The 24,257-nt window shown below is 48.8% G+C and overlaps 1 long non-coding RNA gene across 1 annotated transcript; it reads left to right on the top strand.

The window, feature by feature from the left end:
- The first annotated feature begins 796 nt into the window (after positions 1-796).
- LOC123580603 lies at positions 797-22,727 on the top strand. The gene is made up of 3 exons (XR_006703378.1): positions 797-1,902; positions 21,312-21,850; positions 22,370-22,727. It is a non-coding gene; the product is annotated as an uncharacterized LOC123580603 (long non-coding RNA).
- The last annotated feature ends 1,530 nt before the right edge of the window (positions 22,728-24,257 follow it).

The following is a 24,257-nucleotide window of genomic DNA, read 5'->3' as shown; positions in this document are numbered from 1 at the left end:
ATCAAATAGAAATACTTGAACTAAAAGGGACAATAACTAAAATGAAAACTGTAATGGATATATTTAACAAAGGATCAAATTTGTATACAATGGTTCAGAAGAGAGAAAAAAGGATTTAAAAAAAATAGAAAAGAAATGAAAGATGTCAGACACAGTAAAAAAAAAAAAAAAAAACCTTAGTGTATGTGAAATTATATAAAAACAGCCCCCTCCTCACTTCTCCATAGGACCCCTTTCTTTTTTTTTTTTTAATTTTTTTTTTCAACGTTTATTTATTTTTGGGACAGAGAGAGACAGAGCATGAACGGGGGAGGGGCAGAGAGAGAGGGAGACACAGAATCGGAAACAGGCTCCAGGCTCTGAGCCATCAGCCCAGAGCCCGATGCGGGGCTCGAACCCACGGACCGCGAGATCGTGACCTGGCTGAAGTCGGACGCCCAACCGACTGCGCCACCCAGGCGCCCCAATAGGACCCCTTTCTTGTCCCACTCACAGAGAGACTCTATCTTTCGTCGCTCTCAATTAGAGGAACAAATATGAATTTAAACATTTAATGATAACTAATATTAATACTATTAATTAATATTAATTAATGACACCCAAATATTATTTAAGTATAGATAATACATGCATATAAACAGATAACGTTTCTTTAAAATGTGTTATATATGGGGGTGCCTGGCTGGCTCAGTTGGTAGAGCATGCAACTCCTGATCTCAGGGTCATGAGTTCGCACCCCCTGTGGGGTGTAGAGATTACTAAAACAAAAATAAATACACTTTGAAAAAAGCATTTAAAATGTGCTATATATCCTGGACAATTTTGCTGGGTGCTTAACCTATGAAAGTAATAGTTAGCAATTACACGGCCCTTACCATGCGCCAGGCCCTGAAGGCAAAGTGCCTTAACTCCAGCACAGCCTCAAGACTAACCCTGCCTCCTCTGAAGCTCAGCAGGAGTCTGCGCAGTGAGATCTGGGTCAACTGGAAGTCATGGGCAGGAGGTTATTCTTAATGTTCTCACTTTTCAGAAGGAAGACTTTAAAGCCCTAACCCCTTCAGTCATTCACTGAAGGAAACGCCAGGAAGTGTTGGAGCTGAGGTCCCAGCCCCAGCAGCCTGCCCCCAAGCCTGGGCTCTCAGGTCCTTCTGCATGCAAGGTAGCCCTGCCTGAGGCCTGGAAGCGAGGAGCTGAGGCTGGTCTAAGTTCCTGGCCATCCCTGTTGATCTTAAAAGAAAGGATATAGCACATTTTCTACGGTCTCCCCGTGGGCTTGGAACAGCCATAAAGAAGGCCTACAGGAGAGTCTAGACAACAGCTCACATCATGGAAGGAAATGAAAGTTTGGGGAACCACAGCAGCAAAGGGCAAGGTAAAGGGCCTAAACCATCGAGAACCATCCCTGGGGAGGAGAAGGAAATGAAGGAATTCATATTCCTTGGTGGAAAGACTTGAGGACTTGATAAGACCAAAGCCTGAGACAATGAGCACTGATAAAATAAAAAGGGGGGTTCAAAGCATGCTCAGGGCTGGGCGTGCAATGTGCAGATTCTTTCACCTGCCACACGGAAGAACGTGCATTGGGTTTTCCTATTTTCCAGGCCACTCGTAACAAATTCTCCTTCAGCCCTTGCTACCTTCAGCCCGTTGATCTAATTTTCTCCTAACAACAAACAGAAAGGCTCCTTCACTGTGAGACAGAAAACAGCACAACCTTCCTGCGCACTGGATGTCTCACAGTGCCGATCTCTCAGAAGTCCTGGGACGTTACGATGCCATGTTGTGCTCTCCTGAACGCATTGTTGAATCAAATGTGCTACAGTTACGAGGTCATTTGACTTTCTTGAGCTATATACGCTTTAGAAGTGACGACAACTCAGACGGGCTCTGGCTTTTGGGCAGGTAAGATTTGACTGTCTGCATTTTCTAGGCAAACCTGCCGGAATGCAGAGAGGTCGATAACTTGCTGGTGTTTCGGAGCTGTCGATCGAGCCCAGACAGGCACTGCTCAGCTTGTCTTCCTACCTGAGGAAGGAAGACAGACCAGGGTGGTCCCGCTGGAAAGCTGGCAGTCAAGACCTTCAGAGTGGCTGGGAGATGCTAGGGCAGAAGCTTCCAAACTTTAGGTGTGCCCAAGAATTTCCAGGGGAGCTTGCTAAAGTACAGAACCTCACCCCCCCCCCCCAGGGGAGCTCCCTCCTAAAACTCTGATGCAATTATTCTGGAGAGGACCTAGGTGATTTTGACAAGACTGGGGCCACAGTAAAGGCAGCCCAGAGGAGAACAAATGTCAAAGGTAGAGACCCATGGAGTTCTTGTGATGTCCTTTGAACCTCAGTAGCAGGAACGACAAATCTGTTCCTTAACGTCTTTGATTTGCAACAGAAACAGTAGTGCTCTAGTGAGGCCTGTCCAAACAGCTTCAAGAGCAGCTGGCATGGACAGAGAGGGAGCTGGAACAGGTTGAAAAAGAGCGTGATGGATGCCCCTGGGGACCTGAAAGCTGGCAGCCTCTTGTGGGATCGCAGGGCACACCCTTTGGCCATGCCCGGAACCCTGGGGGCTCTCTGCAGGAAGGCAGTGAGTTCTTGGGTGCACAGAGAAGGAAAGAATAGGGAGTTTGAGTCATTCGTGCATCCACATAGCAATTGTGCATCCAGAGCTGGCAGGCATTCAGAAATTGGGCTGAACTTGGGCCCCCTGCCCCCACAGGACTCCCCTTCCTGTGCTGACTCCTAGTTATTCTAAAGCTTCAACTTTTAAAGGACCGAATACTCTCTTCTGATGAACGTCGACCCATTTTCTACCGCAAATAGGCTGTTGGGAGTGATCACTTGAACGAATTTTCATACGCGGGAGCTTAGAGCAGGCTGGTGACATAATTTGTGGGACCCGGTGCAAAATGAAAATATGGGGCCCCTTGTTCACATGGGTGTCGATGGCACTAAAATATAAAGCTTTTTCTTTTCCCCTATGGTCCCTTTCCTCAACTTATCACGGCACTGTTTGCTATATAATGTCTATCCTCTTGGGGCATTCTGAGCATGTGATCCTCCCTGACTGCATTGGTTACCTGCCTGTGAAGACAGTCACCATGATTTGTGCAGTACAAGAAAAATAGAAAAGTAGAAACTCACTGCTTCCAGCCGATCAGACCAAAATTCGTGATGACCGTCAACCGCATAATTCGAATACAGTAAAATCAATGTTGGTTAGATGTCAGGGTGATGGTAACTCGTCGGGTCAATTATTTACCAATTCCTTTTATGATATAAAATTTGCTCAAGGCATTTTCTAAAATGAGACAAAGTAAGCAAAAAAATGTAAATATATCCCATTATTATTCCTTTCTTGCATAATTGCACTGTATGATCAGTGTCTTACAAAGCAAGATGATACAGCTTATTACAAAAAATAATAAGGGCTTTATCATTGCCTTTTCTCTGGTCTGAATTTTTAAAGCTTACTTTAAAAATTAAAACTTGGGGCGCCTGGGTGGCGCAGTCGGTTAAGCGTCCGACTTCAGCCAGGTCACGATCTTGCGGTCCGTGAGTTCGAGCCCCGCGTCAGGCTCTGGGCTGATGGCTCAGAGCCTGGAGCCTGTTTCCGATTCTGTGTCTCCCTCTCTCTCTGCCCCTCCCCCGTTCATGCTCTGTCTCTTTCTGTCCCAAAAATAAATAAACGTTGAAAAAAATAAAAATTAAAACTTACTTTAAAACAGATTTCTATTGAATTGCTGAAAATGATGTAGTCTTCTAAAGGAAAACATGAACACGCTTGAGCAGCAGAACACAAATGACAAAAATGTAAGTTGCAGGTTTTTAGAGGGTCATCTTGGTTCTAGGAAAAAATAAGAACTTTTTTATGAGGCAAAATCATTTCTGCAAAAAAAAAAAAAAAAAAAATCCTTACCCATTGACATTTATCGGGCCGCAGGAAAATTCTCATTTCCCCCTGTTAAACGCCATTGACAGAACATTAACAAAAGGAGACAAGCATGTCTGTGAGGATTACGTGGGAATTTCCACCAGCTATTATTGAGAATTGCCCTGATCAACTGCAAAAACTGCTTTCAAAGAACAAAATACCTTTCGGGGATTTAGCTAACCACACCAGAATTTGGAATGCCCTATCCTTGTTGAGGCGAACTGAGGGCTTTTTCTTTCTAACCAGTACAAGCAATTCACATCAAGGACTACTCAGGAAAATATATATTAAGGAGCTGGGTTTGTCACATGTCTAAAAGGCGACGGTGTTTTAGCTTCCTGCCAAAGCTGTGCTTTTGTCAAACACAGCTGGAAAGGGGTCCGCGCCACTCTTTCCTATCTGTTGTTTTCTCTCCCACTTTGCTCCACACTTGTCACACAGCACTTTAATGTGCCTGTGGCTTACAGCCGAAATATACCAGGAAGGTGGTTTTTAATGCTCTGGATCCTGGGAAATCTTGGCTAAAACCCAGATGAAATAGGAAGGTGGGGAAAGGTGTCCTCAGGCTTAGCACAGCTCTGCACTGTCATCCAATAAACTTGCTCAGGTAAGATACCCATGTCTGTCCACCTGGCCTCTAGCCGGTCCAACTGCTGCTGCTGGGAAGTCCTTCCCCCTGTGTTTGTCCCAGGCAGGTGGAAGCCGCTCTTCTGGTCATGGGTGGGGTCCTGAGGGAGAGGATCCAGGGATTCATTTGTGCTGGTCCTTTGTGAGTATCTTCAGTCAGAATGAATACAGTTTTGTCCTGTAAAATTAGGTGTCATTCTGCAAGGCAGTAAGGATTTCAAAAGACATAGCTGGTGTGTCTATTAGAATAGTTGCACGCAGAGGCACCTGGGTGGCTCAGTCGGCTGAGCAGCCAACTCTTGATTTCAGCTCACGTTATGATCCCAGGGTCGTGGGATCGAGCCCCACGTTGGCCTCTGTGCTAGGCATGGATCCTGCTTAAGCTTCTCTCTCCACCTCTCTCAGCCCCTCACCCCGGCTCATGTGCTCGCTCTCTCTTTCTCTCTCTCTCTCCGAAATAAACTTAAAAAGAAAAAGAAAAATCACACCTATAGTTTAGAGTGGTATTGAGAGAAACATAAACAGTTTTACCTCTTAATCTCACTAAGATTTCTTCCTTTTTAAATTTATTTTTTATCTTTTTATGTATTTTTAAAATTTATTTTTGAGAGAGAGAGAGAGAGAGAGAGAGCAAGTGTGAGCAGGGGAGGGGGGTGGGGGGGGTACAAAGGATCTGAAGCAGGCCCTGTGCTGACAGCAGAGAGCCTGATGCAGAGTTCGAACTCACAAACCATGAGATCATCACCTGAGCTGAAGTCAGATGCTTAACCGACTGAGCCACTCAGGTGCCCCCGTCCCCTCAAAAAACCAAAAATGTATATGGAACCGTAGGGAATAGAAAACAAAACCAGGCAAGGATACCCCTATTCCAGGATGTTACAGTACTGTAAAGGAGATAATACCTGAAGGTAAATAAAAATGATAAAACAGTGGAAAAAGTCATAAAGCAGATAGTGTGAGGTATTGCTGGTATTTAGAAAAGAGAGAGGTTGTTTCTTTCTACGGTGAGTCAGAAGGGCTTCACAGGGGAGCTAGAATTTAAGCTGGGTCTAAAAGATGGCAATGTCTGTAGGGTATTTTCTGACACCACATGCATGGTGTGTTTCCAAAATGGGAGAAGAGGCACAGAGCTTCCATACCCTCTCTAGTTGTACCCCCCTCCCAGCACCTCCACCTGTTCAAGCCAGAGGATTCTTGAACCCTGTTGTTTAGGGGGTTTTATGGAGGTTCCATTACGAAGGCACCCTTGATTAGATCATTGGTTGTGACTGAAACTGTCCAGCCCTTGTCCCCTCCCTAGTGGTCAGGGGGTGGAACCTAAAGTTTCCAACTGTCTGATCACAAGGTAGATTTCTTTGGCAGACCCTCCCTCCACGAGTCACTTGATTAATGCAAACTCAGGTGGGACTTGCTCTGAATAACAAGGAACTCTCCCCTCGCTCTTAGCACTCTGGAAATCCCAAGGGTTTCACGGCCCTCTATGCCAGGAACTGGGGACAAAGACCAAATAAGTATTTGCCATGATACTGTGGACTGATTTAGACACATCAATGTGGAAAAGTAAGAACAAGGCAGAACAAGAACAAGGCAAAAGAAGTTGAGAGGTATTTAAATCGTAAATAATTTAAATACCTGGCTAGAGGTGTGTCACCGAAGTTGTTGAGCCAGGAAGTGACTTGATGTTTCAATGGTTGGGAACATTATTCTGCTAGAGGGTGCAAGGTGGGAAAGTGGACAGGACGTGGAGGAGGAAGACCAGCTGGCGGCTGGAAGGGGGGAGGTGTATCAGAAATGTCTAGGTAAGAAACAGTGAAGCTCTGAACTAGTATAGAGGTGTTGGAAATGGAGAGGGCCAGGCAGTAGTTTGGTTTGGTCAACAAGAAAGGTGGCAACTTTAGAATCCCATCTGATGATGCAGATTTTTTTTTTTTTTTTTTTTTTTTTTTTGCTGGTTAGAGTCCTGCCCCATGCAGGGGCATGGGACAAGGGAAAGAGGCTTCCCAGGGGGAATTTCCATCCATGTGCATTTGTTTTCCAAGCTCTTCGCAATTCCGCCTTTTCTAGCTATGTGGCATTTTACGGAATTACGAGCGATCGCTCTAGTTTTGCATCTTCATCAATCTGTGGACAGGGCCGTTGACCTGACCTGCTGTTGGAGCTGGAAAGTTTGGAGATGTATGCAGTGCCAGTTGCTAGAGCCCCTCATCCGGGAACGTGTTAGGTATGCGTGACTTGGTACTTTGAAATGACGGAAGAGAGGAACTCTTCAGACCAAAAGTTTCTTGCCTGGTTTTCCATGGAAGAAGACTCTGCACGTAAGTTTCCTGCCTCTACTTCAGGCTCTTACTGAGATCTGAGCTTCTGAAAGTGACCATAGAGGGGAGCAGATTTTGCCACCCCCAAATCTGTCTTTGGCATAAGGATTATTTTGAGCTAAAGGCAATCAAAACCCCGCAGATTCAGGAAACTCTCTTCATCACCCCCTCAACTACCTAAATTTACACTGGAAAAGGGGCCTGTACTGGAAGGAGAGCTATTGCCACGGGACACCATTTTTCTAAGAAACTTATCTGCCTAACAGGGCAACCTTTGTTTTCTAAACATCTCCTCTGCCTTCCTGTGAGTGGCCTTTCTTCCCTTTGTACCTCTAGACCCCCCTACCCCTTTCCTTAGCATAAGATGTTATATAAACCTCAATTGCCTGGCTGCCTTTGGGTCTCATAGTTTATGGGGTTCCTGTATGTATGAAATGCATTTATTTTTGTCCTGTTAGCCTGCATTATGTCAGCTTAATAATTAGTAGCCAGAGAACCTGGAAGGGAAGAAAGGAAACATTTTTCTTCCCTACAGACCTAATATTAGTGTTTCCCCAAATGTGTTCTAAAGATGGGAGATACTTTTCTGAGTCGAATACGCTTGAGCAATGCTGGGTTGGACAACATAGGCAGGTTGCTTGGCTGCAGGACTTCTCAGCCTTCAGCACATCAGTGTGCTTTGTAAAGCTCTAAGGGTGCTACAGTATGTCACCCTTCCCAAATTTAGTTGGTTAAAGCCCAGTTTTCATGCGTTATATCTTAGTCTAGTGTCCTTAGAAAGGACATATCCATGATGCTCATTGACCTAGGGGTCCCCAGGCTGGATGACCCGAGACACCTATACACCTGGAACCTGTAAAACAAGCCACCTCCTGAGTTCAGGGCTGAGGGGCTAAGACAGACCATCCTGTGCCTCTGGGCCTACAGCAGCCTGCACTATTTCCCTTCCCATGCATGGTGCTCTGTGTGATCCAGTCCCCAGCCCTTGGCTGAGCATGCTCATTGCAATGGGACCCCAGGAAGGGAGAGGGTGCAGAGGGGAACTCGGCACTGTCTTAGAGTCCAGAGACCTGAATTAGCAGCACTGAGGTGCCTTTCACCGGCTTTCTGACCTTGGGCAAATTGCCTAATCTTTTTGAGTCCCCTCTGAAAGACGGAGGTAATAATCCACTGTATCATCTAATAGTTGCCGATCATTTTCTGTATGCCAGGCAGTGTTCTAGGTACAGGGATACAATATTTGCTCCATCCAGGGATGTTAAACACTATAACAGTGAGGCTCTAGTTCAGCCTCCACGGTCCTGGTTATTATTATAAAGGAATCATGAACAAGTTCTTCACAATTTGCTCGCACGGCGACATTAATTGTTCAAGCCAGAAACCCAACAGTTTGGGGCGGAATGAAAGCCTGTGATGCTGGGCTCACAGAGTGAACACACCGTCCGTTGATGTATTTTATCTCATCTCATCCACGCGACAGTGCCTCAAGCCCTCTCTGTTCTGTGCTGGGCAAACTGAGGCTCAGAAACACAGTATGACTTGCCCAAGGATGTAGGAAGTTTGAACGACATATTAATAAGCTTGATCTATTAAATCATGTTTATTTTTACCGACTATACCACCTATATCAGGAAACAGGAAGCAGATGGCGTACTCAAAATAGAGTAATTCGAAGAGATTTCTTTACCACAGAGACTACTGATGGAGATGTGGATGAGCCTCGTATTGACTGGGAGCGGCCAAGCTGTTAGCTTCCTGAAGGAGGTGAGTGTGGCTGCCTGAGGCCAGCAGGAGGGCTGCACAGAGCAGCCGCCTGCAGAGAGGGGACACAGCCATGTCCAGGTGTCCCTGTGGGGAGGGACAACTCCCCTGCCATGGTCCTTTTACCGCCTTCTCTCACTCCATCCCAGTCCTACCAGACCATCCCAAGCGGAAGCCAGGGGTCACGGGCACCCTTGATATAGTTCAAGTAGGTCAGCCTCGGGCACAGGGCAGGATGGGGAAGGGTGGCAAATGGATCTGAAGACTGAGGAGTTAAAATTAGCTCAGACCCAGATGGTGAAAACGTGCCTGGCATTGCATTAGTCTGGGATAAGAGATACGGACCAGCCAGCAGAGAAGCTGCCTGTGTTCCTTCCAAGAACATGCTGGTGGAAGTTGTGACATGGCAGGGCGCTCTGTGCAGCGGCCTTGCTCTCTCAGATCACAGACTGTCCCTCCGAAGCTTGAGCACTGAGAGGTGGCATCCCACTCTTAGACCTACATCAGTGACGCTCCCTCCATTTCCGCCCCAGGGCCAGAGTTTCAGATGAGGGTACTCTAGACACGAATTCCACATCATCTTTTGTGATTTCCAAAAAACACAGGACCCTGGATTCTGCGGTCCAGGCCTGAGGCCAACCCACTGGCATTCAGCCCCTCTTTGCCCTGAGTTGATAAAAGCACCACTACGTGTAAATTTCACCTTGCCTCCACGGTCCCCCCAAATACTGGGTGACTTTACCTTCTCTCTTCTTGGTGATGCCCCGTTTCCGGGTGCCTTTCCCTCCTTGCAAGGAGCCAACAGACCTGTCTTTACCAGATTCCATGTTTGCCCTGGGGCTTGGAGGTGGGCAAGTACACACAAAGAAATCTGGCTCATCCTCCCTCCTGCTACAGTGTAATGTGATGGCCAGTTTTCCCCATTTCTCTCCAGCTTTCAGGAAACAGCCTGGGTGCAAATCCTTGCAGGTGAGCTGCTTTCACTGCGGAGTGTTCGGCGGGTTTCTCTTTTCTGTTAGAATTTTTTGTTTCTGTGAACTCACTCAAGTTTGCGATTTTGTTCTTCCCCGTCCTGCTTTGTATCCTGTGAGGACTTTCAGGTTGATGTTGGGTTCTCCTGCCTCTCTGTATTCCAGGATGGACTTTCAGCCCTTCTAGAGCAGGAACTGGATGTGGAGAGATGGGGACAGGGCTGCACCAGGAACCCCTGGGGCATAGGAGGGCTTGATGCCTCACTGACCAGTTTGAGAGATTGCTTGGATTTTCTGGATGCCTCTGAGGGAGCTCTCCCTTGGTTTCCTGATTCAGAAATTGAACAGCAGCCCCTTCCGCACACTTTCCTCAGCAAAAACCTGATTGGAGGCACAGGTCCCTTGGGCTCAAACATCGCTACTCCAGATTGAGACCAGCCTGCACCAAATGTCTTTGCCTCACAACTGAATTAGCAGGGATCTCCCCACTCGTGAGGTCTAGGGGTCACTGGGCCTCTAGGAGATTGCCGGTCCTTTCCCCTCCTGCTCTTCCCTGTGTCAGGAAGAGCATTTGAACCCCACTTGGGGGGTCACTGTGGGGTTAAAGTTGGTGTTCTACAGTCTGCAGAGACCCCTTCTTCCCTCATTCCCCACCCACAGCCCAACTGGGGAGGATTGTGCCACCATCATGATCCGGACCCAGCCTTCGTGTTTCCTTATAAATTTGGCACAATCCTAACCCATAAATTCTCAAAGGGGGGACCCTCACATTCAGATCCACCCCATTCGGAAATAAGTAGCACCATATTAGGCATAGTTACTGTGCTATGAAGGTTCAAGCCCAGCTCACGGTACAAACTGACAAAGTTCAGCCATCAGTTCGGGTATAATGGGGATAGAATGTCCCTCCGTGCCCCCTGACTCCCACCCCCAGAAGAGTTGTAGGGCCACACAGACCCCGAGAATGAGGGGTGGAGCTTCCTCGGAGTGGCCTGCATGTGTGGGATGGGAAGCTCCCCACACAGCTCCGTACATTTTCTGTTTGGAAGGAGAGTTCCCAATGTGCTCCATAAAGTTCTTTAATTCTCCCAGGCTGTAGGTGCCTGAGCAGATAGCGGAGAATGACGTTTGATTTTTATCCAGTTATTTATTTTTTTCACAAATTTTGGTAAGATTCACCTTACATAAAATGTACCGTCTCAGTGATTTTCAAGTGTGCCGTTCAAGTAAATACATTCACATTGTTGGGCAACCATCACCACCATGGATCTCCACCTTCTCCTCTTCCCAGACTACAACTCATCCCCATTAAACACTAAGCCCCATTCTTTCCCTCACCCCAGCACCTGACACCCACTTCTTCTGCTTTCTGTGACTGCGAACTTGACTACCCTAGGAATCTCGTGCAAAGGAGAATCACACAGCATTTGTCCTTTTGTGTCTGACCTGTTTTAGTTAGCATAATGTGCTCAAACTCCATGTTGCAGCAGGGGTCAGAATTTCCTTCCTTTTTAAGGCTGAATGTTATTCCGTGACATGTATATACCACATTTTGTTTATGTGTTATTCATCTAATAATGAATGGCAGGCATTGAGTCCAAGAGTTTCCACCTCTTGGCTGTTGTGAATAAGGCTGCATAAATGCGCGTATTGAGTATGTCCCTGGCAGTTGGCTTTTTGATGCCTGCCGATCAAAGCACATCTCTTGGTATCTGTGGATCAGAATGGATCTGAATGGGGGGCTCATGAATCTGCAAACAGAAAGGAACTTACCCGGTAACACGGGAGCCACAGAGCAGTGAGTGGGAGAGGCCTTCAGGCCTCAACTCAATCAGGTCTGATGATACAAGTTTGTGGAGAGGTTTCAGTTGTATGGCTCTAGTGATAAGTAGACAAGTAAGCTCTTCTCCCATGGAGAACACAAAGTACGCTCATTCTAGAGAGCTTGGCCAGACCTGAGGTCTGCAGGTGAAAGTGCTCTCGGGGCTCCTGGGTGGGTCAGTCGGTTGAGTGTCCGACTTCGGCTCAGGTCATGATCTTGCAGTTTGTGGGGTTGGGCTCTGTGCTGACAGCTCAGAGCCTGGAGCCTCCTTGGGATTCTGTGTCTCCCTCTCCCTCTGCCCCTCCCTCACTCGCTCTCTCTCTCTCTCTCTCTCTCTCAGAAATAAATAAAAAAAATTTTTTTTAGAAAGTGCTCTCAATCTGTCCAAGTGCCCTTTGCCAGAAAGTGGAATGAAGTGATCCTTGCTCTATTCTCATATGTGTCTCCTCACCAGGAACGTTGCAGGAAGTCCTGCATTGCTGGTAGAATCCTCTGATGCAATTTCTCAGGGGCTCAACCCTCATTCATGAGCCCTCAGCGACAGCCTGTACAATGTCCCATTGATTAGAACCAGTTTCTACCAGTCCCTAGATGTTTGGGCTGTCGAGAAGGCTTACGGTCTCCCTGCAAAGGACCCATTTTTCTCCCTTAGTGACTGTTCCCAGATCCCAGCCGTAGGGTGCTGCCAATCTGCGGTCCCCACCTCTACCAGCCTGGGGGAGCAGGGCAGGACTGGGGACCCTGGGCATACCACCCCCCCTGTGGGCCCTACTGGGCCTACACAGCCCAGTGGTAGGTGGTGAGCAATTTGATCTTAGTCTGGTGGGCGGAAACTCAGTGCCTCCATTGCCAATACCCCCATCTGATGAAGCGGCCATCAAGCCCTCTCCCCGTTGAAACCTGGTCCGTGACAAGACTGTCTTAGGGGAAGAAGGCCATCTTTTCCTCATGCACATTGTGCAGGCCAAGCTTTCTGGGCTTGAGATGGGGACAGAAATACTGAATACCTGCTATGGTGGTGGTCTGGGGCCCATTGGTAATCACACACTTGTGCCTCTTGTGGGCCATCTGGAGCTTCTGTGGGGTGGGCACCCCGTGCAATAGTGGACAGCACAGTGTCAGTGGAAGCCAAGGACACAGAGGGCATGCTGTGCCGTGCCCAGCTCCAGGTTCTTGGGCAACATCAACAATGCCCCAGCCCCTGAGGTGCAGAGAGAGAGAGACCAGAAAAAGGAAACCAACTGGAAGTCGAGGGTGTCCCTCCCATGTCCGGGCACAGGCCACAGGGAGGGTGCCACAGAGGATGGCCATAACCCATAACCCATTTTACAGATGTGGAAACAGAGGTCAGTTGACTCCCCCAAGATCACACGGCCAGTGAGAGGCAGAGCCCGAGCTGAAACCCTGGTGTGTCGGCTGCTGAAGTCCACCCTCTAGAAATACAGATGTCAAAGAAAGGGAGGGGCAGCGGAAGCAGCTCTTCTCGGTTGGCAGCGACCACCGCGCTAGGCTTCGGGGTGGAAAACATGTGGCAAACCACCAAGTGGCACCTACATCCCAGCGCCCTGCTGGCTGGAGGACGCCACCCCCCTTCACTCCGTGTCCCCTCGCCGGTACCTTGAGCTGCGCCGATTTGCCCACACTGCATCTCCGACTACACCTGCCTGAGTGGCGGGATGGCAGATTTCTTTCCGAGAGCGTGGCTGTCAGCGTGAAGTCGTTCCGCTGAAAGTCAGTATTAGATCTCGTGTCTGCTCACCACGATAAACAATAATCATTCCCCGGATCGCCTGCATTGCTTCTTCCCGCATCGCAGCCCTGGGTAGCATCGTGATGGAAATCCGCAGCGTAGGAGTCATCTTATTTTCCCTGTCAGATAGCTCTGCCCTTATTTTGAGCAATTGAGGACGAAATGAAGCCAATTGTGAGAAAATGATCGGTCAAGAGAGACGGAAATGGGGCAGCTCCCGCCGCTGCGTGTGGCTCACAGGCGGCACCCAGGAGTTCAGAAGCCCACCCCAGTTTAGCAGGGGTGGGGGGTCTTCCAGGCCCGTTATCTCAGAGGCAGGTCACGTAGCAGGAGGCGCGGAGAGATCAGGGGAAATCCTGGCTGCTCTGCTCAGTTGTATCACTTCGGGCTCCGTGTTGACCTTTCTGAATGTTGGCTCGCTCATCTGTAAGATCAGAAGCACGGTTCCTGCCTCGTGGGGTTGTTTGTGAGCATTTAGGGGGATAGGGACTCCGTGGCCCCCGGGACAGTGCCTGGCATCTCGCGGCGTGCCTCGTGGCCCTGCCGCTGGATGTTCCCAGCCCTTTCCTGTGCTCAGATGCTATTTCCCCATCAGGTGCGTCCACTCCTTTATTCTGGCTGCCTGACAGCTGACGCTCCCTCTGGTGACAGACACAACATCTGAGAGTGCTCTGGAGGGATATAAAGGGAACTGGAATTCATTCAAGCATTTCTAGTGCTTCTGGGCTGGGAACTGACTTGAATCGTCTTTTTGATCTGGCCCCCACCCTACTGGATCCCAGCCGACAGGTGTTAGCCTGCTGGCTCAGAGGCTGGGCCCTGTAGGGAAGGCTCCTTTCTCCCTGCTACACAACCCTAGTCCCCATCACTTACCAGCCGATGTCAGGGAAGCAACCTCTGTCAGTGGCGAGCAAACACTACCTTCACAGGGTACCTATTGAGCATCATTCTTGCCCGGGCAGGTTTGGACTCAGTGGGCGCTCAGGCCGTGAGAACAAGACAACAGGGCCATTGCTCATAAATGCAACAATTCCTTGCATGATGTCCTTATTGTCTAGACCTCAGGAAAGGCACCCGTGTGCCATACTGCTCACTGGGAGTCTTGTCCGAGGTTAGCCGTATCCATCAGGGCGCTGCTGTTTTAAAGGGACTGACGACCCTGTATCTGAACCTCTGCCTGGAAAACCAATTTGCTGAAGGCTTCTCGTTGTCTTAAGTGGTTTCTAAGAATATTTGTTACGTGGTCGTGAAAAATATAGAACACAGGACATGCGGAATGCAATTACCTGGTGCCTGGGTCCCTCTCCAGGACCATCTGATTTAATTGGTTTCTGTTGGCTTCAGCCCTGGGAGCTTTACATGCTCCCCAAGGTTTCTAAAGTGAAGGCCAAGCTCAGAACCAGTGCATTAGATGGACCTCAGCGGAAATCCCTAGTCATTGACAGGTTGTGCAATCTTGGTAGCTGCTGACCTTCTCTGAGCTTGAATTCCTCCTTTGTGAAAGAATGGCTATCGTGTTGATCCCGGAGCCTTGTCTTGAGGATAGAATAAGACAGGGGGCACCTGAGTGGCTCAGTCGGTTAAGCGGTGGCCTCTTGGTTTCGGCTCAGGTCACGATTTCACGGCTCGCGCGTTCAAGCCCCACATCGGGCTCTGACCGTGCGGAGCCTGCTTGGGATTCTCTCTCTCTCCCTCTCTCTCTGCCCCTCCCACACACGCACTCTCTCTCTCGAAATAAATAAATAACTAACTTAAAAAAATAAGCATTAGACAGGATATACGAAGTGACCTATCATAGCAGGTGTGCCTGCAGAACTAGGGTCTCCCCACAGGCACCTGGGTGAATGAGTAACGGGTCTTCAGGAAGATGTGTGCCCTCGGGAGAGCCCTCAGTATATTGGAGTGGAGCCCCTAGGTGCGGCCATGTCCTATGGCTTCCCCCCTCCCCTCCCGCCTACTGCTAACTGCCCCACCTCCGGAGCACGCCATGAATTCAGTACCACCCCACCACTGGCTGGTAAAAGAGGAAATATTTTGAAGAACCAAGTTTGTTATTTCCAAACACCTCAGGTACCTAGGTCTCTGGTTCTTCACCTCTTCGGCGTCACAGACCTTCCGTATTCTGAGGATCTTCCCCCAAAGTGCACTTAGGTACATCCAAAGCAGTTTGAATGGGTATCGAGCCACTGAGCCCATCACTGAGCCCGTGTTGAAAGCACCAGATCTGAGTGAACCCAATGCCGTGCTCACGTTTGGGAAAAGGAATCACAAAGCCGTGTTTCATTCCTGGTCAGATGCAAGGCGGTGGTGGAGTCGGGAAGAAAATCCAGGTTCCCTATCCTGTTTCGCTGGTACCGAAGACTCATTTTACCACGTCCTTCGCAGAGGAGGAGACGGAAAAGGGCTTAGAGTCCATTGTACTTGATCTATACATGAATGAGAGGTACAAGAAAAATGTTTATTAGGAGGGTCCCCAACTCCAGTGAGGTGCCCTCCCAAAATGCCCCCAGAGGGTGCTCGGCTTGCCCCAGCACAGCAATGAACTCTCCAGGGGGCATTTGCCTGGTCGCTTGTCTGTCTCCCTCTGAGGGCCAGGGACACATCTGTCCTATTCATTATGGTGGCCCCGGCACCTGGCCTAGGTTAGGCAATCGATAAACATTGATGGAACGGATGAGTGAATCACTCTAAGAACAAACCCACTAGAAGAGTTAAAATACGTAAGCATGATGAATTGAACTAAGCATTCAATGCGGTCTCCGCACAAAACCCTTCGAATTTTTATTGCAAGTGTTTAAATATTCAGTTATGTTGCCCTCATTCGTGTCTTTTCTGTTTCCCACTGCCCCCAACCCCCCCCCCCCCCGGGTCTTTTATCCCTTAGTATGAAGTGGGAGCCTGAGTATTCGATACTGCCAATAACAACCTGCCAGTTCTGATCCCAGGGACTCAAGCAACAGTATTAAAAGGCATCTGGAATATTTTAAAAACACTGTTCCTTCCCAGGGAGCATTAAATGCTATCATCAGGCTGGCACTACGTACGGAAGAGCCTGCCTTTATGCTCTCTTGATGAGACGCTGTCATGAATATTAATTCTCTATCCTTAGAATAAACGACGCCCTGTGGGCTCTGTCCCCAACCACCGAGAGATGAATATGGAAACCAGAGGCCGCAGTGGGGACGGGGCGTGCAGGCAGGGGAGGGGAGTCTTTGAGACAGAGTCGAGGAAACACCAGGCTCTGGGAGGTGATTTCACAGCTCGGAGATGAGAATCGTGGCAAGGGAACCTAAGAAACTAGAAGCAAAAGCAAAACAACCATTTGCAGAGAAGTCTTTGAGCTCTAAATACCTCGCTGCCACCTCAGCCTCTCACAGAATAGATTTCTGCCCCTTGGAGAAACTGTTTGCTGTGGGCTGACCTACTTTTCACATGAAAGATACATGCACTGAAGTGTTCTTCTCTCTTAGCTAGATGGGTTTTTTTTTTTTTTTTTTTTTTAAGCCCTTCTTTTTCTGACTCTGACATAGCTATACTGTGGGATAGGACTCATTAACTAAGAAGAATGCTCTATGCTGGGGCTGTTCTACAGAACTTTCTGTGCCGTCCAGTATGAAAGCCACTGGCCGCGGGGGTCCCCTGAACACTTGAAATATGGCTGCTGGCATGACTGAGGAACTGAATGTTAAGTTTTGTTGAATTTTAATTAATTTAAGCTTAGTCACTTGTAGCTAGGAGCCATAGACCAGACCAACACAGAGTGGATCAAGAGAGTTCCTAGTTACATTGTCAAAGTGGAAAAAAGAAAAAAAGCAAATTGCAGTGTTATACATTTGAGGCAATCCCCGTTTTGAAAATACACTCACCACAAACAAAACACTACGTTTACATTTGTGCATATAGATGCTTTCAAATGCATCAAAAAAATGGCTGGAATTATACCCAACAGACCCCGGAGTAATTACCTCTGGGGAGAAGGCACGAGAAGAGATCGATGAGGTCTGTTGCTTTATCAGCTTTGTTGGAATTTTTTAAAATGAAAATGTATTCATGTGTGATCTGCATGTATAATGCAATATGAAAAGAGAACACTTCAAAAATTGTTTCCTTGCCTGATATACCCGGAGTTATTTTCAGTCTGGTTACCGTGATGAATCCACCTGAGTCCGGTAGCTGAGACCAAAGAAGCCAGAGAACAGGTAGGTGAGTTGTCAGATGCTCTTTCTAGGGAGCCCAGAGATCCTTTGTAGCGGGTTGCGGGGAGGAATCCAAAATGCCTAAGTGCATGCACCCATCCATGGGTGGCAAGTATCACGGAATACTCTGTTCTCAACATCAACCGTGTGGATATTTGAATCCAGATGCTGGAGTCCATCCCAGAGATTAGAGGTCAGTCTGTCTGGAATGAGCACAGGGCAGTGGACTTTTTAGAAAGCTGCTTGGGTGATTTTTGTTGTGTGCCACAGTTGAGAATGTCTGGGCTGAGGACAGCCCTTAGAGGAATATGCAGGAAGCAGGAAGCAGCACACGGGGGTCAGGGCCCCACGGGAGGAGCTGTGGCCCTTCGGCGAGGGGAAGGACACGAGGGCGCTTGCTTAGCTTGGCATCCTCGTGCAAAGGAACATGGCATCTGAACTCTCGAAGGCCAGGGTTGGGTTCCAGTCTCTACGTGGGTCATGTCTCCCCTACAATGGCTTGAAATCACTGATGGCATCTCCATACAGTGACTGGGGACCTCCAGCCCCCATCCCTGACTCCAGACTCAGGTTTCTAACTCCCTGCACATGGTTCCTGCCTGGACACCTCATCAACCCGCTGCAGAGCATGGCCACACTGGGACCTCTCCTCTTCCCCCAGGCTCCCCGATTCCAGAAAACAGCTGCACCACGGGCTCCAGCCAGAAGCTCATGGGGGCCGACTGACTCCTTTCTTCCCCTCCTACCCCCTATCCAGTGCATCTTTAGCTCTTGCCAGCTCTACCTGCCGAAGGGGTCTCTGTCTAACCTCACCTTGCCTCCGCAGTGTCACTCTGGTCCAGGTCTCTGTGCCACCTATGAACATTCCACCAGCTCCCCTCTGATGCTCGTCCTCCAGCTTACGCCTCCCGCCCCATGGAGGAGGCTCCAAACCACAGCAGGAAGGAACGTGTCCGCACAGCCCTCCCTGCCCACCACTCCATGCCCAAAGCCTCCCCAGCAGCACCCCCCACGCCCCTGCGAGCAGCATCCTTATCCTTCCGTCCCTTTCAGACTCATCTCCCGCTAGCTGACCTCCTTCCTTCTCAGACCCAGTCACATGGGTGTCCCTGAACACTTGAAGATTCCCTGCCTTAACGCATGTGCACTAGTCCCTCCCTTGCACCCCTCACCTGGGTCTCTTCTCCAATGTCCTGCTTGGGAGGCCTTTCCTGGCCTCTCAGATCTCAGTCAAGAAACCACCTCCCTCCCCTACCGGGGTCCCTCTCCAGTCCCTTACCTGGACTTACCTTTCTACGAGATACTGAGAACAGCCCAGAATGACTGCTTGCTCTTGATTGCCTCCTCCTCCGTCCTCCACTGAGAAGTAAGTGCCTGGAGGGCGGGGACTGCCTGGTTGCACACAGCTGTCCTGCCACGTCCTAGAACAGGGTCCCACGAACCGTGGCAGGGCAGGTGCTCGGTGTTCCTTGACCGAGTGAGTCCTCGTTATCAGCCGCTGACTGCACACGGCTGTGTATTTGCTCATGTTTTCTTAAGCTATAAAACGCAAAATAATTTATACCGCAAAGTAGGCAAAATGTAAAATGTACCATTTTAACCAGTTTTAAGTGTATCGTTCAATGGCATTGACATTGACGTTGCTGCGCAACCATGACCACCATCCATCCCCAGAACTCGCCCATCTTTCCAAATGGAAACTATACCTGTAAAGCAAAAGCTCCTTCCTCCTCCTGCCCCCAGCCCCTGGCAACCACCATTCCATTTTCTGAATCTATGAGGTTGACTACGGTCCCTCGTATAAACGGAACCACATAATATTTCTCTTTCTGTGTCTGGCTGATTTCACCTAGTGTAACATCCTCAAGTGTCAGCATTTCTTTCCTTTTAAAACTGAGTCATACCCCATCGTGTGTATGTACCACATTTTGTTTATCCATTCATTCATCGATGGACATTAAAGTTGTGGTCATTTAACTTTTTGGGGTGGGAGGAGGCAGAGGGAGGGGGAGAGAGAGAATCTTAAGCAGACTCCATACCCAGTGCAGAGAGTGACATGGGGTTCCATCTCATGAACCCGTGAGATCATCACCTGAGCTGAAATTAAGAGTAGGATGCTTAACCGACCTAGCCACCCCGGGGCCCTCATTTAACTTTTTGATAGAACCTTGTAGCAAGAGTGCTTGCCAAATGTGAGGTGTGAGGAGCAAAAGTATGCCGTCTGATCTAGTATAATCGATGGTCCAGGAAGCCAGCAAAGCAGGATATTCCCAGGACTCCCAGAGTAGCCCTTTGGGGCAGCAGCGGCTAGACCCGAGTAGCCTGGGGGGTGCGCATGCCCAAAATGATCTATCTCAACATCAACATTGCACTTAGTAATTACTCATGATAACTTCTTTTTTTTTTAAGGCTTTATTTATTTATTTTTGAGAAAGACAGAGATAGTGTGAGTGGGGGAGGGGGTGGGGGGGGGGAGAGAGAATCCCAAGCAGGCTCCACGCCACCAGCACAGAGCTCGATGCAAGGCTCAAACCCACGAAACTGTGAGGTCATGACCTGAGCCGAAACCAAGAATCGGACACCTAACTGACTGAGCCGCCCAGGCGCCCCCCACTCACGATAACTTCTAGTTACTACCACAGAACTGTGAGAAGCTGGAGATTTCAAGGGACAGGGAAAATTCCTGGCCATTGTGTGCTTTGGTTTGGGGCTGAGGTGCTCCTGGTAGCCTTGAGAGGCCTTTTTGGCTGTACTTGTTGGCCCCCTGGCTTCCTCCTCACACCAGCCCTCTGGCCTGTCCAGATTCCCTGTGAGGCCGACTCCAACCAAAGAAGGGGGTTGGAGTTCCCCACCATTCCCTCTCCCCAGCTCACCTCCCCGTCCTGCCCATCAGAACCCAAGAGCCAATTGAAGGAACAAGTCCGCCATTTTTTTTTTTTTCCTCTGAAACTTGAAGCCCCAGGAAAGAAAGCAAAGTCTGGTCAAATTTGTGTTGCAGATGATGAAAGTCGTGGCCGTGCCTCCAAGAATGAGCCGAGGGTGCAGGTAGGCGTGTGAGGAGGCTGGGCTGATTGGGGTGGAGGAGCATGGTGGGAGATAGCAAGGGGAAGCTGGGGAAGGAGGGAGACAGTTGATGAGGGAGCTGGAAAAGCCAGGAGGGGGAATGCGGGTTTTTCTAGAAGGAGGCCCATCTCAGGCAAGGGTTAGGAGTAAGGAAAGGCAAATGTTGTATCCAGCCGAGAATCCTTTTGAATATCCCTTAAGTCATTCCAACCACATGCTCTTCTCCTCAAAGCCAGGTCTGTGGGCCAGTGCCGGTGGCGAGGGATCTGTTTCCAGTCCACAGTGAGGGAAGCACGGGAGTGAAGAGGAAAGAGGGGACAAACTGGGAGCAGCTGACAGGCCAAGGCATCCAAGCACATGGCCAGTAGCCTTAGCCAGTCAGAGGGTCTGAGATCAGGGGCTGTTTACCTGGTGCTGAGCCTGGCAGGGGGGTGGGTAGGGAAGAGTAAAGGGGTGGCGAGGTGAACACAGGCTGGGTTCTATCCTGGAAGGGTGGATGATACCAGTCCTTCACCATGCATGGCTTGAGGACACTGTCCTAGAGCGCCAGCCCCTGTCTCAGCATGCCAGCCTCTGTTGCAGCCTCCACACACAGCCTGTTCTCAGGTTGGACACCCAGTGAGGTGGCTGGTCTGCTTTTAGGGGCAAATGTGCACACATCTCCCCTCCCTAAACACTCCCCGCTCCAATGGTGAGATACTTTCCTGTGAATGATGCTTGGGGACCTAGGCCGTCTGAGGAAACAGAAGAGCAAGGTCAACTTTCTCTCCCACTCAAGAGTGTGTTGTTCTCTTGCAATGGAATGGTGGGCGAGGTGCCCCATTACTCTGTCCCTTTCATTTATTTACATTTTGCTTTTCTCCCTCTCTCTACCTACAGTTGAAATCTCACAAGTTAAGCGTCTGCGTGATTTTGCTCCATGGTAGAAGTTACGGAAGTAAAAACTGTGTGTCCACCACGAACCAGGCCCCGGGATCATAACTTTCCATGGATTTTGTCATCGACTCTTCACCTCAGCTCAAGGAGGAGGATGCTATTATTGTATCAGTTTACACTTGGGGCTATTGGCGAGAGTTGTTTTAACTCTTCCTATCCCTTGTGTTATGAGTTGAATTACTCACTGCCTGCCCCTGCAAATGCTATGTTGAAATCCTAACCCTTGGTACCTCAGAAAGTGACCTCATTTGGAAAGAGAGTCTTTATAGATGTAACACACTAAGAGGAGGTCATTAGGGTCGGCCTTGACCAATATGACTGGTGTCCTGACAGGAAGGGGACATTCAGACCCAGATGCACACAGGGATGACCACGAAGGAACACAGGGGAAAGCCATGCTAAGACAGAGGATTGAACTGTTGCATCTACAAAGGAAGGAATGCACAAAAGTATGGCAGCCACCCACCAGAGGCAAAAAAGAGGTAAAGAAGGATGCTTGCCTATAGGTTTTAGAAGGAATATGGCCCTGCCAACACCTGACGTCAGACTTGTAGTCTCCAGAACTGAGAAGACAATCATTTCTGTTGTTTGAAGCCACCCAGGTTTTGGTATGTTGTTACAGCAGCCGTAACAAATGATCACCCGGATCCAGCCAGGCCTGAAGCCACGGCTATTTTAGTCACACAAGCCCCAAACTCTTCTTTTCTTTCTCTTGAGCCGATATTCCCCACTTGTAACCAGAGAGGGACTGTGTCAAATGGTCCATGTTGTCACTGCAGCTTTGTGCTTGGTATCTGACCTGTTGGCCATCTTTTCTCACCTCTGCCTGTGAGACCACCCCCCCACCCCCCATCCCCTGCCCCGGCGCCTTAGCATGGGGAGGGCTGCAGGAAGTTTGTGCTGCTGAGTCACGAAGTGAAATGACTGTTTAGTAATATTGCAAAAATAATAGCCTCTTCGAACAGTTTGATGTCTTTTTGTTTACATGTTTCCCCAAGCAGGGTAATGAGGTTGGCGTCTCCGTGTGGCCCGTGGTTTACTCAGCACGACCAGGGAAGAAAGGCCCCTCTGGGCTTCAACACCTTTCAGAGGGAAATTCATGCTGTGCCTCTGGGCTAAGGCTTCACGTGAGTACAGAAGAAGGCATGGGGGAGGTGATCAGAAGCCCTTTTGCCAATCAGTCTTTCCAGACCTCACTCCCAGAGTGGCAATTAGGTCTGCTACGAGAAGGAAACAAGTTATCTTAGTAGGTGGGTAACCCTTGATCCTACCGGAAAAAGAATTAGCTCATTGGGGACTACGCATTTTAAATTAAAAATTGGCATTTTTATAAAGAGTGTATAATTTTAATATTCTATTCTGTGCCCTCAACACAATTGAAATGACACACCAAGCATACACTCAATTTTGTTCTTAAAAGAAAAAAACAATCTTGTGTCTCACTAGAATTCAGCATGTTTTTGAACCGACAATGTTAAGAGACAGCGTTTCTGAAATTTAAAGTAGAACTTGCAAGAGTGAGAAGCTTATTTAACTTCATTGAACTCTTACTGAGTATCTTCTAATGGATATGAAATGGACAGAGAATGGAAAACCAAATAATCTATGACTCTTGCCCCTGAAAAGCTGTCAGTCCATGACAAGTATGATAAGGGCTTGAGTTTTGGAAAGAAATTTTGGAATGCTTTGGGATGTAAGAAACAAACAAACTAACAAAAATCTGACTCAACTGACCTAAAAACTCACATGACTTAAGGTAGTTTTGCTTCCAGTTTAAGCTGGACCCAGGGCCTCAAATGCTCCGACCAGGATTCAGTTTCTATCATTTCTCTATCTTTTCTTTTCTTTTTTTTTCTTTTATTATTTTTTTTAAAGATGAAATTTATTGTCAGATTGGTTTCCATACAACACCCAGTGCTCATCCCAACACGTGCCCTCCTCAATGCCCATCACCCACCCTCCCCTCCCTCCCACCCCCCATCAACCCTCAGTTTGTTCTCAGTTTTTAAGTCTCTTTCCTCTATCTTTTCATGTCTTCCCCATTCTTAGCAGCTCCTCTCCACTCCTCTTGCCCCAGCCGGTACTTTCAGCCCCTCTACTATCCTGCTCCCTGGGGATCAGGAAGAGGTACGAGAAGATGATGCATATTGAAGTTTGAAGGCAGAATTTGCACTGGATTGACAATAAGCGAAGCACATTCCAGCAGAGAATATCTTGAAAGGCATGGTCTGGGAGCTTCACATAGCTTGGGGCTGCCGGAAGAGAGAGTTCATTTCAGGGAATGTGAGTTACACTGGGCGCCGAGGGGCCAATGATCTCTGCCCTGAGCCCATTGGAGGAGGTAGCAATTTATTCTGAATGTCCTGGGGAAGGATTCTAAGCTGGGTGTGCCATGATAAGATCTGCACTTTAAAAAGAAAACTGAAAAGCCCGACTCGAACCAGTCTAAACAATCAGGAAGTTTATTATCGTACGTAACTGAGTTCAGAGGGAGGGTGGGTCCAGGCTTGGCCTGATCGGCACTCAAAGAGCGCCTCAAGTACGTGATTCTTTTGTGTTTCTCTGCTCTGCCATTCTCAGTGTGAGCTTTAACCCAAGTCTGGCTCCGCTCAGGGTCACACAATGGCTGCCCTGGCCAGCAGGGCCATATTCAGTGTCCTACGTGCATCCAATAGTGGGGGTCAGGGGAAGGGGGTACAGTGAGGGGAAGAGCGGGGAGAGACAGGGAGACAGAGATAAGAGAAGTCAGAGAGGGAAGGGGAGGGGATGGGAGGAGAGAGAGGGAGAAAGGAGGCTAGAGGAGGAGACGGAGGGGGCAGAGGGGGAGAGAGGGTGCGAAAGAGGGAGAGAAATTATCTGCAGACTCTTAACTTCTTCCCAAATGGATTG

The sequence above is a fragment of the Leopardus geoffroyi genome, chromosome A3 (genome assembly GCF_018350155.1).
Source record: "Leopardus geoffroyi isolate Oge1 chromosome A3, O.geoffroyi_Oge1_pat1.0, whole genome shotgun sequence".
Lineage (NCBI taxonomy): Eukaryota > Metazoa > Chordata > Mammalia > Carnivora > Felidae > Leopardus > Leopardus geoffroyi.
The sequence above is the reverse complement of the archived record's forward strand: the minus strand, read 5'-3'. Positions and strand labels throughout refer to the sequence as shown.